At 37.5% G+C, this 18,089-nt stretch overlaps 1 protein-coding gene across 1 annotated transcript in view; it reads left to right on the top strand.

The window, feature by feature from the left end:
* The window catches only part of CELF2 (CUGBP Elav-like family member 2), a 548,688-nt gene that overhangs the window by 79,024 nt on the left and 451,575 nt on the right, over positions 1–18,089 (top strand). Inside the window, exon 2 of the mRNA XM_071424129.1 lies at positions 17,446–17,481. The gene's annotated coding sequence lies outside the window, so the exon portion shown is untranslated. The remainder of the gene's footprint in view (positions 1–17,445; positions 17,482–18,089) is intronic.

The raw sequence follows: 18,089 nt of genomic DNA, 5'->3' as shown, positions 1-18,089 counted from the left end.
TCTGTGTTCAGCAGAAATCGATGCAAACTGAAGGGGGTCTGAAATTGTTCTCTATTCCACTTTATAACTCAAGACAAACCAAACAACAAACTACATTTCCAGAAATTGCTTTCTCTGACATTGTTGTGATGAATAAGCTTCAGCAGTGTCACATACAGCACCTTTCCAGGTTTATAATTAGTCATAAACCACTAAAATATGTATTGTCTAGAAGCAAATATTATTTTCTTTGTATCGTCTCTTAGTGATTGGCATGAAAGATATGAAAGTCTCACTGGGTAACAAAATATAACACCTAAACATCTTGATTTTCTTTTAAAGGCAAATATAATTTTCAATTCATGGTGTTGTATTTTTGACTATGGCAAGGTCCTCCAAACTGTCTTAGATAAAAGTTGCAGAAAATTTTAGTTGTGATTTTTTTTTTCCCAGGGACGTTTTTCTTGGAAAACTCCCATTCCATTCATCTGTTACACCACATCTAACACAGTATCTGAGAGCCTTCAACATGCAGTAATACAACTAACTTTTTCTGTTTTCTGAACACTTTGCAGTGTGCACGTACAGGAAAAATTATTTATATGATATATTTGTTATTGGGGCAAGTTCAAGGAAACATACACTGCACATGGGATGGTTCTTGCTCCTGTGGGATTATGATTCAGATATTAAACATTAATGAATGTCCATTAATTGAGGCATCCCCCAGCTGTAGCTTTTCAGACTTACTGATGATGGAGCACCATTAGTAATCACAGTCTTTCTTGTAGCACCTTCTGTTGGTCATTTTAAATAATGATCCTCAAAAAAGCTAAACAGCTCCTAATTTATTCTCCTGAGTCCCAGATGTGCTTTCCATCATCCTCTTTCCTTACCCAGCTTATGACAGGCCAAGTGGCAAATCCTGCTTTTCCCTGTAACTCTGCAGTGCTCTGACCTCATCCTTCCTATTTGTTTCTCCTTCTGGACAGTTTTAAGGAGCTCCAAGGCCCAGCTGCTGAAGACAGCCCCTACAATATCTCCCACCTTGTTTCTCTAGGAACTATTTAGTGGAAACACACTCATCTAGGTACTTACAAATGTTAGCATGAATTCACCAAGCAGAAATTGTTTTAAAAAAATCTAGATGCCACCCACCAGGGATGGGAAGGTTTGGGGACAAAGGGGAAACAGTTGAAAGCAGATCTTTTGACTTTTTGTACTGTTTTTGACATTGCTTTATGTGATGTTCTCACAAGGAAAATTAGGAGAGGGAAGGGGCAAAATCATTTGAGTTGCTAATCAACAGCGACTTGTTATCAAATTAGAGTGAGATAACAAGCAGAGTTTTAAAACAGGGAGTTCTGCTCTTCTTTAGATTGTATTTGGAGTCTCCATTAAAACCTCAGCAAAGGAGTAAAGGCTGTCCACTGAAACCACAGATGACACAGCTCCCAGAGGGACAGAAACCACTCTGAAGGACAATATAATATCTACAAAAATCTCAGTTGCAGTTCTTTGGATAGTTTTAGTTGTTCTGGAAAGATACCAAAGATTAATGATGGCAATGTATAAATTTTTCCAGGTTTATTTAACCTAAACCCAAGAATTCTAAGGGGATATGGGAAGTTTTAAAGGTATAAAGGCTATTAGACACAGAAGATGATGCAGTGGACAGAAAAAGGCACCTCAGGCTTACAATATTATGGCCCAGATCCAAAAGGTAGTCAGGAATCTCACACCACTGACAGAGTGGTGACCCTCTGCAAGTCTAGGTCAGTACAAGGAACTTATTTAAGTCTCTTCTGTTCATTGTAACATCTGAACTGCATCACTGTCCTTTGTTCCATTTCATGTCCCAAGAGTAAAAACAGACAATTCCTCTTCTAACCTATCGCTAGAACGTGCAGGCTGGAAACACCATGCAGGAAACAACAGATCTAGTAAATACAGTCTATAAACCAATATATAGGTCTCTTGACAACTTTACACCGCTTTTCAACTTTGATCATAATTTAAAAGGTGGCACTTATGTGTATCGTGACTGCTCTCCTTTCAAAGTCTTGTTTCTCATGAAAAAGATGTCTTTGAAGCTAACAGCCATCAGGGTATTGCATTAATGCTATATTGACTCAGCCTTCATCCTTCCAAGGTGTATAAATTGAGTTGCATGCAGGCAGATATATGATGAGACCTTTCAAAGGAGATATCTGTGTGCTCATTATCATCACTATTACTCCATGTGTCCCAGGAAGACATCGTTGTGGGACATAGTAAAGCACAGAAATGAGGGACTTGGGAGATCAGACTGATGTTCCTGTCATGACCTTGGACACGTAATTTTCCCTTCCTGTGCCTCAGTTTCTGCTTTTATAAATTAAGATAATGATACTTTGCAGACTGCATTAATATCTGCAGATGAAAAGCATTGCCTAAGAGACAGCTATTGCTATTATCTTTATAGATATTTTATTTGGGCAAAATATTTTCCACCCCTAACTGCCAAGAGCTTGCGGCTTCAAATAGGAAGCAGAAAGCTTTATACTCTTTTCTAGAGAAACAGAGACACACAAATCAAGCACAATTCCTTTGGTCACAATGGAAATTTGTAGCTAAATTGAGGATCCAATTTGCAAGTCAGTGTTTTAAGGCTTTTTCAGGTGTTCTCCCTGGACATTAAAGATTTAGTGGGAGTTTTCATGAGAGTGGATTTGTGCCAATATCCATGACTAGAATTTTTCCCTTCCTCTCAACTTGTGCAGAAAACTGTTTGCTGATAGTTTTCTGGCCTGCCTGGCACCCCAGAGGTGACCATAGAGGAGTAAAGCTGCACAGGTTGTAAATTACTCAGACCCTTTCATGCTTGGAAACAGCAATCAAAATCTTACACAGCTTTTCCAACCATTTATTTGAACGGAAAGTGCACAAGAAAGAAATTCAGCACCTGCTGCAAGGTGCCAGGGGTTTAGAAAAGCCCCAGGGACAAAGCATGGCCATTCAGATGAGAGGGAGCATCAAATTTTGAAACTGGGTCAATAGACTGGAGTACAAACCATCCCTGTTTTGCACAGAAGCTTCTTTTCATTGTCACTCTGACCAAGGGGCAAATCTGGCACAGTGTAAATTGTTACATTTAGCTGCTGTTTATAACCACATTACACACCTTTCCTCTTGGCTGCTCTTTCACCTCACCACCTTTTTCTTCCTACATCCTTTGTTTCTGAACTTCTTTTCTTCCACATTTCATTCCCCAGTGCTGTTCTCCCTTTGAAATGTAGTGGCCCAAGCCCCATTCTGCTCACCAGAATAATAATCAATGTCTGAATAATATCATTGATACTGAAGTATTAGTATAGCTCCTCCCACAGATTAAGCTAAAACTGGGGGGCTCAGATTTCTGGCTCACTGCTTTAGGCTGTTGATATTTGTGAATTCCAACAGACTGAATATCACCATATGCTTTATTTGCATGCAAGTTGACATTATCTTTGAAGGCTTAGGTCTTGGAGGGCAGATAAATATAGTAAGTATGTGGGTCTCAGCCAGGAACTCCAGGTGGGTGCCAGTACAGGCTGGGGGATGACCTGGGGGTCCTGGTGGCAGCAAGCTGTTCAGGAGCCCTTGTGGCCAAGAAGGCCAATGGTATCTTGAGGTGCATTAGGAAGAGCTTTGCCAGCAGGCTGAGGGAGGTGTCCCTGCCCCTCTGCTCAGCCCTGGTGAGGCACACCTGGAGTACTCTGTCCAGTTCTGGGCTTCTCAGGACAAGAGAGACATGGAGCTCTTGGAACAGGTCCAGTGGAGAGTGACAAAGGTGATGAAGGGACAGGAGCATCTCTCTGATAAGGAAAGGCTGAGGGAGCTTGGACTGCTCAAGTTCAAGAAGAGGCAGCTGAGAGGGGACCTCATCCATATCTCTCAGTATCTGCAGTGTCAGAGGAGGGATCCAGGCTCTGCTTGGTGGTGCTGAGCAATTGGACAAGATGCAAAGGGCAAAAATCAATGCCCAGGAAGAAACTGATGCCCAGGAAGCTCCACCTGAACATGAGGAAGAACTTCAGTCCTGAGCAGTGACCGAGCACTGGAACAGATTGTGCAGAGAGGCTGTGGAGTCTCCCCTCCTGGAGATATTCCAGAACTGTCCGGACACATCCCTGTGCTCTGGGATGATCTTGCATGGGCAAGGAGGCTGAGCCAGATAAGCCACTGTGGCCCCTTCCAACCTGACCCATTCTGGGGTTCTGTGATTCTCTAAAGAGATCTAGAGAGCTGAGAGGAAGAAGTCCAGGTGAAATACCCTTCTTTTTGGGGCAGGTGGGACTAGTTTTCAGGCAAGCTGACTGAAACATGTATTCTCATTTTTTTACTAAAAGCTGTGTGGACATCCAGAATAAATATAAGAAACGTCCCTTAGGTTTTATTTAAATAAATAAAACATAATAATAATAAAACAAAACCCACTTGTTTTGGCACAGTTACACAATGAGCGGGAAGGACTAAAGAGTATTTACAGGCTTTTAATAACACAATGTTGTAATTTAGGTTTCCTTTACAAAATAGTGCCCAGTATCTACTATCTCATGATAAATAGAAGCTGTATCGCATGACACTTGTGAACAATGGGTGAAATGGATATTAGAAAAATCTCATTTATCTTCTGCTTTATTCTGTGATAGAGGTCCTTGTCACCATGGCTATTATGTGACTAGCCCCAGAAAGGCCACGTCATTAGTTTTCTTTATCAAGATAGCAAGGTCTCCTTTAAAGGGACAGCACTTAGACTTTAGATTCAAACAGAAAATAGATTTCATTATGTGAATGCTCCTATCTCTGTTTTTGCTGCTTAAATACATGGGTTATTTTCCATGGCTGTCAACCAGACGAAATTAACGCCCCTGTGATGAGGAAGGTGTTCCTGGAACAGAAATTTTAAAAAATGGAATTGTATGAGCAGTTTGCTTGTATTTGTCTCATACATTTCTTTAGAGCATGTGGCATTTCTTAGTTTAAAAAAAAAACACACAAAGGGGAAAAAATAAATGAAAGCAACTTTCTGTATATTCTGTAAATCTATTTTCCCTTTTGTCTTTTCCACTCACGAATATATCTTCCTCTTGTCTGACAACCACTTTGAAAACTTTCCTCTATTGCCACCAAAGCAACCATGTGAGTGTCAACAAATCTGTAATGATTTAGACTATGTCAAAGGGAATGCAACATTTTTGTCTCTTTTCAAAAATCTTAATGACAGGTAGATAAAGTTGGACAACACCATCTCTATTGGCTTTCTCTGAGTTTTGATGGGCATTTTTCATTGAACAAAAGAGCTTGCTCCCCTTCTGCAGCAGGCAAGGCAGGGGAAGAGTAGCTGCAAAATCTGATAGTGCCACACAGTTGTATTAACCATGTCTAGTTCTCTGCCTAATTAAGAATATTTTGGATTTAATGATATAGAAGATCAATGATTACAAAATAATGTTGTTTTTCCTTTGTCCTGAATGATGATATAATAGCAATTAGCTCTCACGATACTCTCCTGGCTTTAAATAGGTGATTAAAAGCACCCTCTCATTTGCTAACTCAGAAGAGAAGAGCCTTAGAGGTAAAAGGACACTGGATCTGTCAATACTATTAGCTTAAATAAATAAATCCCAAAAACTTCTTTAACTGCATTTTAAATTAGGATAACATTTTAAAATGAAAAAAAAAGCATTAATACAACATTAAGGTAAGGAATTTTATTGCACAAGATCAGGAAATGAAAAAGATAATAAGGCTCCCTCAATAATAATCTGTATCAGGTGTGTGTATTCAATGAGTAACCTGAGAGATAAATGTATCTGAATACATTGAAAATATCCTCAAAATAATGTGCCAACTACATTTGCTAGGAATTGATTAGGTATGGGGAGGTTGAAAATCCCATCTATCTTGTATTTACCATTTTGAAAGTTAAAGAATTGAAATGACACTGTTGTTTTTCCTTGAAATTGTTGCATGTCCTGCTACAAACCTTCTGGGAGTAGTTCATCTATGTGTAATGCCCACTAAAGAACAGGAGCACTCATGTTCCAGAGGTTTGCTACAGAACTACCAATAAGAAAGTGAGGGTGGTACTTCAAGGAATTTTCAAGTTTAACGTCAGATTTAACAGAAGCAGAAGACACCAGAAAAAGAAGATTAAATAGATCACCACAGTGCATGGATAGCCATGGACACTGAGCCCCTCCTGCCTGGAATCCCTTGGATAAATGACCTGCCAACTCTTTGATCAAACCACCAGTGCAGAACTCCTTGTTAGGCTGTTTATGTCTAAAGTGAGCTTGTGCTCCTTCAATGCCAGTTTTGCTACTCCCCAACCATGGGTGATTTTCCTTTTGGAATTTGCTCAGTGCCTAGGAAACAAAAAAATCTGAGATAGGAATGGAAAATGAAGGTTCTCTAGCACTTCCTTCCTCAGTCTGTTCCTACCTTTCTAGTCAAGCAGAGGTTTTCTCAAGGTGATTCTTTAATTGTAGGGCCCTTAAAAGTCACATTCCTATTCCTTTGGAGAACAGTCCACTCTTGAATATATTTTGTGCCAGCAAATGCTCTGTCACATCAGTAACACTTTTCACATTTGTTACTATATTGTGTTGGTCAGCATGTCATTAGTAATGGATGCACATGAGCTGAAGAAATCAAGGAATCACCTGAATTTACAATCATTTGTAGTTCCTAATGGAAATTTCCTTTCAAGGCTCTGAATATTCGTTTTGGCTCAGGCCAAAGCCTCAACACCAGCAAAAGACAAGAGCCTGTAGGAGCTCTTGTCTAAACAGAAAAAGCAAAGTGGGGAATAAAAGCTGTGGAGGCAGAATACAGATGTGGGAAGATGAGGGGAATAGCCTAACAAGTAAAGATGATGGCAAAGCTGGGAATAGAATCAACTCCACAAACTCTCAGGTCAGGGTAAAATCTAGCAGGTTTCCCAGTTTCCTACTGGGAACCTATTCAATTTGTTGATCTATCACAAGAAGGTCAAGAATGGGAAAAAAAAATCTGTGTTTAGAACCACTTGTTTGAAATAATAATGCTATTGGATGGGGGGAGGATATTTTTTAAAATATATTGCATATATTGATCACCACCACCACACAGACCAGATCATATAAATACCATAAGAACTCATTACACAGCAAATCTTTATTTACCTTTCAGAATATTAGATTGATCTCCTCTGAACTTTGGACTTTTAACAATCAAAAATATTATTGCTTCCCATTCAAGGCAACTGCAGACATACCAGGGATACTGCTGATGGAAAGACCATGACCTTATTTATTATACCAGCTGTGTACTCCTGAGAACCCTATAATTGAAACATTACACGTTGACTCACCTTTTTCTCATGATGTATTGTAACTTCTCAAGGCTAGAGTTTTCAATCATGAGTTTTCAGAGTTATATGAGTGAAACAGATTTTTAATCTATTCTGCTATGAGACAAGCTGGTTCTTCTCAAGAAACTCTCACTCTTTCCCAGCTATTTTTTATTTCATTGAAATGAATGCTCTAAAAAATTCCTTTTTCTCCTATAGTCCTGTTTATTCTTCAATGAAATTTTGCTACAAGGTTTTCTATTATTTCTGTTGAACCAAGTAGGGTTCAATAGTGTAGAGGAGCCATTAAGGACTCCAGCAGTGCGCACACTGTTTCCCCCTCCTTCAAAGAACCTAAACTGATACATAAAGTAATCTTAATGATAACCAGACAATGTTTTTGAGCTTCTGATCACCCTGGTTTGTGTTTGGTTTTTTTTTCATATTTCATCACTTTATGCTTGTTAATTGCTAGTTAAAAACTTGCTGAAAATCATGTCACCTCCTTTAGGAATAGCTGGGGGTGTTACAAGAAGTTATAGAGGAAGCTACTCACAGGTGACAAGGTTACTCTTAAGTGTCTCAAACACTTTGAAATCTACTAAGGTAGATCAAGGTAAGGAATTATTATTGACAAACATTTTGACTGAAAATATTTAATTCCCTTGATTATCTGAAAAAATCTCTTATTTTTGAGAAGGAGCATGCCATTCCTCCCCTAAATTTCCTGGCATCATTTCCAGCTTCTTTCCTCTTAATAAAAAGAAGTTCCAGAACACTGCCTCCATATTTTACATATTTAAATAATTAATGTCTACTGAAAGAATGCACAAAAATGATTCTTGGCTTTGGTTACTAGAGAAGTTAACATAAGCTACTTAGATTACTATTATAAAAATGTTGTTCAAATGTTTTTACTAATGTAAGTCCACATTGAGAGCTTGATCATGAATGGCTTTTGTTCTTCAAGTTCTTCTTGACCTGCATAATCCTTTGGTTTAAATTCTTGAGGGGAAATAAAAGCGCATTAAAGAAATCATGCTCTGTATACAAATAATTTTTCATTATTTGCATAATGAAGGAGTATTCCTTCCTATTATGCACTGATTTCTTCTTACACTGAAATTTATTCACAGCCAAAAAATATAGAAACTTGAGTCACCAAGGTCTGAAGTTTGACAATGTGTTAAAGTATTTTTACTGCAGTAATTTAAAGTAGGCTGCACCAGTTGCCACTTTTTCTGTCAACCAGAAGATTTTTCCAAAAGGAAAAAAATACACCCTGCCTCTTTTGCTGGCCTGTGAACAATTTCCCAACTGCTTTCTATTAAAAAATATATAATAATAATAAAAAGGATTTAAGAAAATAAAAACTGAAGGGAAGTCTGAGACAGTAACGGAGATATCCACATTCTGCTGAAGAGATGACAAGTTATTTCAAATTTTGAAGAATACTCTACTAATAAAGTAGCAAAACTGGACTGAGGAAAGGCAGGAGACCATTAGCATGGCCATAGTGCCATGGAAATCCTTCCTGCCACAGAGTGCCCCTCTTTGCCTTCCAGAGTTTATCCTGCTTAACACTGTTGGTGACTGTTCTGCTGTTAGTGATGAAGTTAATGGTTGTGGTATCATCAGTTAATCAGGAGAGATTCCCATTTTCAGATATCCATATTCATTCTCGTAGGCGATTATTCTCGGGAGCTTTATCACGGTTTGTAGTCATCAGCTGATGGTAATTACGGAAGAAAAATATTTCAGATGAAAGAGAGATGGAGATTGAGTGGATTGAGCAAGGTCACTGAAGCGATTTGGGGATTACTTTCCCAGTCCAATTCCCATCTCCCATCTCCCAAAACATATTCATCTGCAGGATGTATTCTTCCCTTGAAGACAGAAGACATAAATATTACTGCACAACTTTTCCTTTTCTGTGGGAGTGTGGTAGTGTACTGCCACCCTCTGCTGGAATACACGTGGACCAAGCAATTTCTCCACCTCCCTATATCTATTCAGAAAGAACAGTAGGGATTGTGTTGTATTTTCTTGCTCAATATAGAAAAAAACCTAAAGAACGTGAAAGGCCAATTTATTATTAAGCTTAAAAAAAAATCAGAATTTGTTTGTAATAAGTTTTATTCCAAGAGTATTGTATACTAAGTACATTAAATTCAATTTCTACAACTTCTACAGAGGAATTTGGTCAGGGAGCTTTGATGTTACTGGTTGCAGAGTGGTGATCCTCTAGGGATTCAAGTTTATAGTCATGGTGAATGCACTCAGACAAACCTCCAGTTATGACTTCCTGCAACACATTTAAACTCTTCTAGAGAAGCCTTACAATCAGAAAGACACAAGATAACCTACTGTCCTTTCTTTGTATGAACCAAGGTCTATCAGGTTACAAGCCAGAATTTCCTACTTTGTTACAATGGAATCGGTCTTTTGAGTCACAAAGGCAAACAAAGGGTGCGTTGAGATGGGCAAGAGTAAATTATTTAAACAAGATCAAGAGATCAACAGCTTTGTTTATATGTGTGCTCTAAAGAGGTACAGCAAGGCCATTTTCAAGTGCAAAAGTTGGAACTGGGCACCTCCATTTCTGCTTGCCCACTTTGGTGGTTTACATGCAGATGAACAATGCTCAGTCCTGTCCGAGTACCTAGCTTCTCCAAATATTCAACACCAACAGGCTGAAAACAACAATATCACTCTGAAATTTTAGTTTTCCATAATCACTAATGCACAGGATGAGTTCAGCTTCTTAAAAAAAAAAAACCAAAACAACACAAAAACCTGTGCTATTCAGATTAAATTCTGACCATATGGGAGTTACAAGAAGGTCTCAGCACAGGAATATTCCATCATGTTAATTGATTACTGCAATATGCTGCACATGAGGGGAAGGAAGGCAAAAGAATGTTATGAAGATGTTCCAGCAGGTCCCATCTTTGAGTAATGCAGATTACTGAGAATTTATTGCCAAAGAATTTACTGCTTTTATTCACATTTGGCTCTGATTTAAGGATCTGATCCAGATTCTTGAAACAAATGGTAGACAAAACCTTGACTGTACTTGAGCTAGGATCTTTACAAAATGAAGTTAACTGCTAAAAACAACAGTTAGCTTATTGAGGACAATCAGATTTTTGCACCTGGCACTCCACAGCTCTTGGACAACACTGACTAAAACAGTTCTGTGCTAGGATACTCCCATGACCACAGTCTGTGAATGACCACCTAAGGTTTTTTTTACTTTTTATTTTATAACTTGGAAATAAACAAAAATAAAGGAAAACATTCATTTGGGATAATCACCTATCCATAAAGTGTTGTTCAAATTCACGTTTAATTTATTTCAAATCCAAGTTGCATTCATTATTATTTCCATCTAAAAATGCCTCCCTTCAGTGTTTGAACCTTAGCCACAGCCAGGAAAAAAAAATCAAGGCAACTATTGTGTAAGCTAGGGAAAAACCATGACAGTTTGGGAGGGAAAGAGTAGCATAAGGAGAGAGTTGGGTTAACATTAAAGCTCTGCATTTCAACACCTTCACAATAATTTGGAATTTAAAATCTATTCAAATTACTAACGTGAGAGCTTCCAATGAAATCATGGAGACTGGACTTATGAGGCATCCGTGCCGTAATCTGAAGCTTAACTGCATTACTGTGGTCAAAGTGCTGAATTAAAGGGAGTCAGAAGGGGGACAAGGGAGGAGAGACAAGAGGTATCGCCTCTAAAGCCTCTATAAATCTAACCTCCCTCCTTCCTACTGACATCATTAGATTCCTACTTTGCCGCTGAATAGTCTCAGGTACGGCTTTAGCATTTGACAAATGATGGCAATTTGAGGGTTTTATACTTGTGGATACATTGTAGGACTTTCAGTGGGACTTAAAAGCATTTTTCTTGTAAATCAAATATTACCTTGGAAAATAACAATACTGGCAAATGAAACCAGTGAGGTGCCACTCAAAGCTACAGTCCTGCTTTAGTCATGTTGCTCTTTGAGAATCTAAAGCTTTTAATCATGCCAGGTTGCCACGTTTTGGGTTAAAATTCATGGGTATTTACAGATATTATTTTGGCCACTGGAGAGTTCACTTACTAATACAATAGAGATTCTATTGAAGTCATGGAAATTTTTGCAGTATTATTTTTTTAATGCACTACAATGACTGCGAAGTTCAAACATACCTGAGTTCATATGTGACAAAGTTAATGAAAAATGAACTTAATTTGCAATGATTTTGTGTCTTTTGTTCTTCTATATTTGGTCTGTGTGGTGTTTATTAGGAACTTATTCAGTATAAAACCAGAATATTTTGATTGCTTAATATCTTCATAGCAATAACTTGTGTTGATTTTTCTATTAGCGTTCTAACCTTGAATTAATAATTAAATAAATGACTTCATACATCCATGCTATTTTCAGTATCCAGTCAAGGCCAATATGGTCTTATCAGAGGATACAGACCAACAATTACCTGCTTAGAGATTCATTCAATAAGGTAATTCTTCATTTTTCAGATGAATTATCAAGTAAATATCCATGAGATACCAGTCCAAACTATAAAACCAAGGCTGTTAGAACCTAGTCTTGGGGTTTTTTTCCTCCTGGCTTTCAGGAGAAGCCTAAGGGCTGGCAGCAAACATCAAGGGTAAGTTCTGTTTCCACCCTCTCCTCTGCATGTATGCAGTTACCTGGCATTGAGAAGATTTACTAAGCAAGAGGGGCAAATAATATCTATAGCAGACCATTGTAACCAACAAAATCAGAAAATGGCACCAACTACTTGCTGTTGGAAATAACCACTGCAAAGATGTGCTTTACTTTCGTGAGCAAGTGTGATTTTACAGAGTGCACTGCATGAAAGCCTAAGCCTTTTGAATATTCCTTCAGCAGAAATATTCCTCCTGTTGACAAATCTTTTAAATACCTTAGGCAAGCATTACTTCATGCAAATCAGATTTTCAGAGGTGCTGTGTGAGAACACATGCATCAGACCCAAATCCACTGGGATGCCAGGGATAAACCCATGTTACCAAACCATGGGAAGATCAGAACTGGTTTTAAGAAGCAGTCTTCCTGGAATGCAGATTCATTTCTCCATAACACCATTTCCCAGACAGATCTATTTCTGAGTATCAAGTTTTTAGTTCATCTTAGTTTGTATTTCTAAACCCATGACTGTCAGCCACATATTTGAAAAGCCATCTATTTCTCAGGCATTTAAACTAACCTGTTCATGGATATGCATGGCTTGTAAACCTCCTTCCATATACCAATCTTAATGAGATTTTGCTCTTCAGCCTTCCAGTTACGGGCAAAACAATCTGGTTTTGTGACTCTGCTGTGTCTGCTTCGAATGTGAAATAGGCTGGCAAGTTTCTGTCTCTCATTTTTGTATCTGGATGAAAATTTACGTTATGCACAGAGAAGCACAGTTTAAAATCAATAAAAATACTTTCATCTAACTTTTCTAGATTTCATTTATTTTCAGGTGTTTGTAAGGATAAAAAAATTTACCAGAGTTTATTTATCAGAGTCTAGAAAATGGAGAAATTTATCAGTCTATAAAATGGAGCTCAAAAAAAAAAAAAATCCCTATCTAATTGTTAACAGCAATTGTGTCCAAAGTAAATCCCATTTAATATGGACTAGAGGATGTATAGGTAATTTCCAATTTAGGCAGAATGCCAAACAGCACAATAGATTTTATATTTCTCTCCAGGTGTGTAAATTGTTAATTAAACAAATTCAATTAGTTAAGTGAAGTATAAAGGACTGTATCCCAATAATGCTCAGCATTTAACCTTTACCTCTAGCTATGGATTATTAGCAGTATGAAATGTCTTTTGTGCAGCCTGAGAACTCATCCCTGGGCTCCCTGGGTGCTGGCTGTGACTGCCTGTGCCCAGGGGACTGCACGTGGCTGCCACACTTCTGGCCAGCTCATCCATGTAATCTGACCTTCTGCATGCTGCACTCTTGTAAAGGGAGGCAAATACTCTTAAATCACCATCGGGATAGCTTAACACATTTTAATTTGCATTTACAAGAGGTGACAACTGTGCTTAGAGTCAAATTCTGTGGAAGTTTATCAAAGAACCTTCATTTACAGGCAGCAACACATGAGCATTGATCCAGATGTTTTCAAGAAGTTCCTTCCACCCTATTTTTTTTCCCTGCAATTATAAGAATTATATAATTGAGTGACTAAGAATCAAAGCTTCTCAATCAGTGAACTCTGATAGCCAAAAGTAACCAGACTATCTCAGCTGGAGTTATCATCACTATGCTGACGTTACAGTAGATCTTCAAGTCATAGACTAAAGTTTGGGAAATATCTCTGAGATCATCAAACCCAACCTTTGAGCAAACATCACTGTGTCAACTAAACCATAGCACTTAGTGCCATATTGAGTCATTTCTTGGACAGTCCCAGGGAGATAGTGAATCCACCACTTCCCTGGGCAATGCTTTCTGGTGAAGAAATTCTTCCTGATGTCCAAGCAGCTGGAGTCCTCTTGTATCACTGGTGCTGCATGGGGTTCTTGTGAAGGAACTCTTGAAGGGAAAGGGATTTTGGGCACCAATAAATAACTATGGTGCCAACTCAAAGGGGTTGTCTTCAAATACCTGTAGCCCAGACTAGCTAACCTGTTATGTCCCTGAACTGCATGAAGCTTTTAGTGCTGCTGAAGAGTTCTTAAAGCTCTCCTGGAGCAGGAATAAATTGTTGAGGAAGGAGATATGGGAATGGGGATATTACAGAGCTCACTGGTGAGGTAGTGGTTATAGCCCCAAGCTTTACAGGTTTAAATCTCCATATTTGTTATTGGACTGTATCTGTTATTTTATAATAACATGATGATTTTTCTTCACAGACTGGTGGTCTCAGAGAGTTCAGAGCAAAAGTCTGACTCTGTTTGTCTGAACTAATTCCTGATTCAAACTCAGGAATTTTCTGATCAGACAGACTGAGAATCCCAAAACAGACAAATGAGAAGTCAGATGACTCAGAGGACTTAGTCCTGGACCACTTCCTTATCTCATAATCTTTGAAAATTACAAGTGCACATGCCCTACAAAGTTAAGCCAAATTAAAATGGTTTTATTATTGATTTAAAAGATTCTAAAACCTCAGAATCAGATGCAGAACACTCACAGAGTGTGTCACAAATTGAATTCATTCTTTTCAAAGAAATGTTTCCATTCAGGAAAAGAAAATCAATTTTTTGAATGTAGTAGGCAGACAGATCAATTTGTTGTAGAGCTGTTGTTCAAGGAATCCTCAAAGTCTCATATTATCCAGGTTTTAAAAAAAATTGATCTAATTTAAATTTTTTAAATATGTAAATTATGCTCTCATCTGATTTCTGATGTGAGTCGGTCAAAGAGTGGGACTGCACCACAGGAATCAGTTCACAGATGGTTTGTGGGGGTTTTTATTTATCTTGGTTTAACCTTCATTATGGTGGTACTGAAGGGCCCTTTTGAGAGCCTGGTTCTGTGTGGGCAGGCAAGGAACGGGATGGACCCTGCAGGAGTTGAAAGGGCACAGCAGACAGACAGGAGGGAAATGGGAAAGACAATAAATGGATACACATGAAGTGAGAAGCCACTGGGGGTGGAAAAAGGACTTTTGGTTCATGGCTCACTTAATTAATCAAGGCAACAACACATAGACACCACACCAGATTTAATTTTGGGAGATTTTCAAGCCACAACAATGCACACCCAAACATGAAAATACAAAAAAAACACCAGTCTAGAAAACATATGCCTATAATTCTGAGGTTTATATTACTTTTTCAGTAATAAAATCCTTGATAGTTTCACCCTTGGTTTTGGCATGCTCAGCTTGGATCACTTTAACACAAACTGCAAAATTCCAAACATTTGTGACGCTTGTCATAGTTTGCCTGCATTTTGGGACTTCCTATCACCAATGTTTAGCTGAGGATTTTCATGGACTGCATATTCAAGTAGGATTATGCTTTCCCTGTCCTAAATCAGAAACCTAAAGCTGGTGACTGGGGAAGCCTGAGCGTCTCTACATCACTGTCAAACGTCTTCCCCATATGATCTGAATCTGGAGAGCAGGTACAAGGTTTCTCTGCATTTAGATTAATGAATGGAAATTCTCTGCTTTAAATATTTCATATTGACTGAACAACAGTGATTTTTCTGTGTTGCTCATATCCAGATGCTATTCAATCCCTATGTTCTCCTAAGTAGCCATTGGCTCGGGTATACCAAAACTTCTTTTCTCAAGTGGGATAATGCCATCCCTGGAAACATTCAAGGCCAGGCTGCTCTGGGCTCGGAGCAACCTGATCCAGTTGAAGGTGTCCTGCTCATTGCAAAGGAGTTGGAGAAGAAAAATTGTAAAAGTCCTTTCCACTTCAAACCATTCTGTGATTCTATAATATCATTTTCTTCAATGAAGCTCCACATCAGTCACCAAAGGAATAGTAACAGCACCTACCTCCCAGTACATCAATAATTTTCTTTCCTTGCAGCTGTGATGGCCAAGGCCTGTGAAGGACCTGGGTTATGGCTATCATCCTTTGTAGCTACGTTTTTCTTTGAAAGAAATAAAATTCCATCCAGTCATTTCATGACACCTTTTGAGTTTCATGGTGTTGGTAGCATGATAAGGTTTTGCTTTCTAAACATAGAGTAGACATCTCAAGTGAGTATTAATAACCTGCCTAATGTTTTTATCTCATTCACATATAAGCCCAACTTTGAGCATGCAAATAAATTTTTGAAGTTGGTGGGAACTTGCCTGTGACATCCTACATTTGCTTTAGCCCGATGTGCATTATTGGGGCACTTAATGATTTTTGTCCTGAGCATTTTAATGCCCATTCTAGCATCTGTCATGCATGAAATTCCTCTTACTGACACACTTATGTGGATAATCTGGCATTTAACTCCTATCTTCACTGAGTCAGGTGCATTTTGCTTTCATCTTTATTCTAAGCCAATATGGTATTTGCTGATTACCTTTATCAATCTCCCTGTGCTAAATTTGAGTATATTCACTGAACAAACTGCACTATAAACAACCTGTTTGGTATGTAGATAAGAACTGGATCCTTGTAATCCAAAATTGTTATTACTCCAGGCCCCAAAAGTGTAATTTAAGATCAAAGCTTGAATTGGTGTCATAAATGCAATTCAAATAAAAGGAAAACCTGAATGATTTTCAGATAAATAAAATCAGGCTAAATAAATGAAAATCTATAACAATTTAGTTCACATAATTTAGTAAATTTAATTTAATTTTGTGGGTTTTTTGTTAGATCTACAAACACAAAGAACTCAAGGTGTTAATCAGTTGAAGAGGTGAGAGCTGAGAGTCCAAGTTTTTCCTAGTACTTCACAATTTTACATCACTCGATTTTTCTACTGTATGCAACAGTAAAATATAATTAATATAATATAATATAATATAATATAATATAATATGTATTCTAACTTCTAAATCTTATTTGCTACAATTTCACACATTCTTTTTTGTATGTTTTATTTTCCTTTACACAATTTTCCTAGCTCGTGTCCATTACTTCTCATATCTTTAATACTCATTGTTTTACTTTTTTTAGGTAAAAACAATTTAAAACATACACACATAAAAAAGAGCAGGATTAGCAACAAAATATTGTTAGGTAGTAAGGAAAAAAAAAGAAAAAAAAAGTTCTACAGTTTGATATGAATAGAAATGTTGATAAGCAATAAAATATACACGATGGACCAGCTCTATAAACAGCCCCAATATATTGGTCAGTGTTTTGAATATAATTTCTGCATTTTCTTGTTTCCACTTAAATATATACTGATGCAGGCAACAAAATCATGCACGCAACTTTAGTTTAGTCTACCTATGATCATGCAAACTTATCAACAGAATTTAATAAATAACTGAAATGGAATTGTATACTCCCAAACGTGGTTAAATTTTACTTTTTCTTTCTGTAATAAAAGTTTAATAACATTTACAAGAGCTAAAGAGCTACAAGAAAAGTGACAGCTAATATAAATATTTTCTTGATCATCATTTGATAAATACATTTTTTATTCTTTCCCTAGATATTCAGCTCTTTTCAACAGAATAACAAGGAGCAGGTAAGTTACAATGATGAATTATTCTTTCCAGTTGCATGTTCTATTTATAGCCTTTTCAATCATTAGAGCTTTTAATTTGTCTTGGGTTTGCTAGTTTTCACACTCCCATGTATTTTTTTATGAAATAATTTATTACAATCTATATTTCTTTCTTTTCAAAATTATAATCCAATTACTTTCTCAGTAAACAAGAATTCCTCCTTTTTATGTGAAATGAACTACCAGCCAAAGCAGTTTCTGATTAGACAAGCTAATTTTGAAAGAACAGATAGAATGAAGCAATGAACTGGATAGAAATAATAATGGAGCATACCTTGTTAGATAACAAATGGAACAGACTTTGGAGACAATTAATGCATGAGATACTTAATGCTGAGGTATGTTAACCAAATTTTGTCTTATTTATTTGCTGCTATAAATCATAGCTAGTTTCCTTAAATAATGTGCTCTAACCACCCAGGTTACATCATATTTCTGTAAATAACTGCTGTGTTCTTTACTGGAAACCTCAGCACCCTTTTTAGGAGGGCATGGATATATTTATATATACATAGATATAAATATAGACAGATCAATTGATTGATCCAGTAAGGGAAACTGGTCTAACA

The sequence above is a fragment of the Agelaius tricolor genome, unplaced genomic scaffold (genome assembly GCF_023055355.1).
Source record: "Agelaius tricolor isolate 1412-34295 unplaced genomic scaffold, bAgeTri1.0.p SCAF_3, whole genome shotgun sequence".
NCBI lineage: Eukaryota > Metazoa > Chordata > Aves > Passeriformes > Icteridae > Agelaius > Agelaius tricolor.
This window is presented reverse-complemented; position numbering and strand designations above follow the sequence as displayed.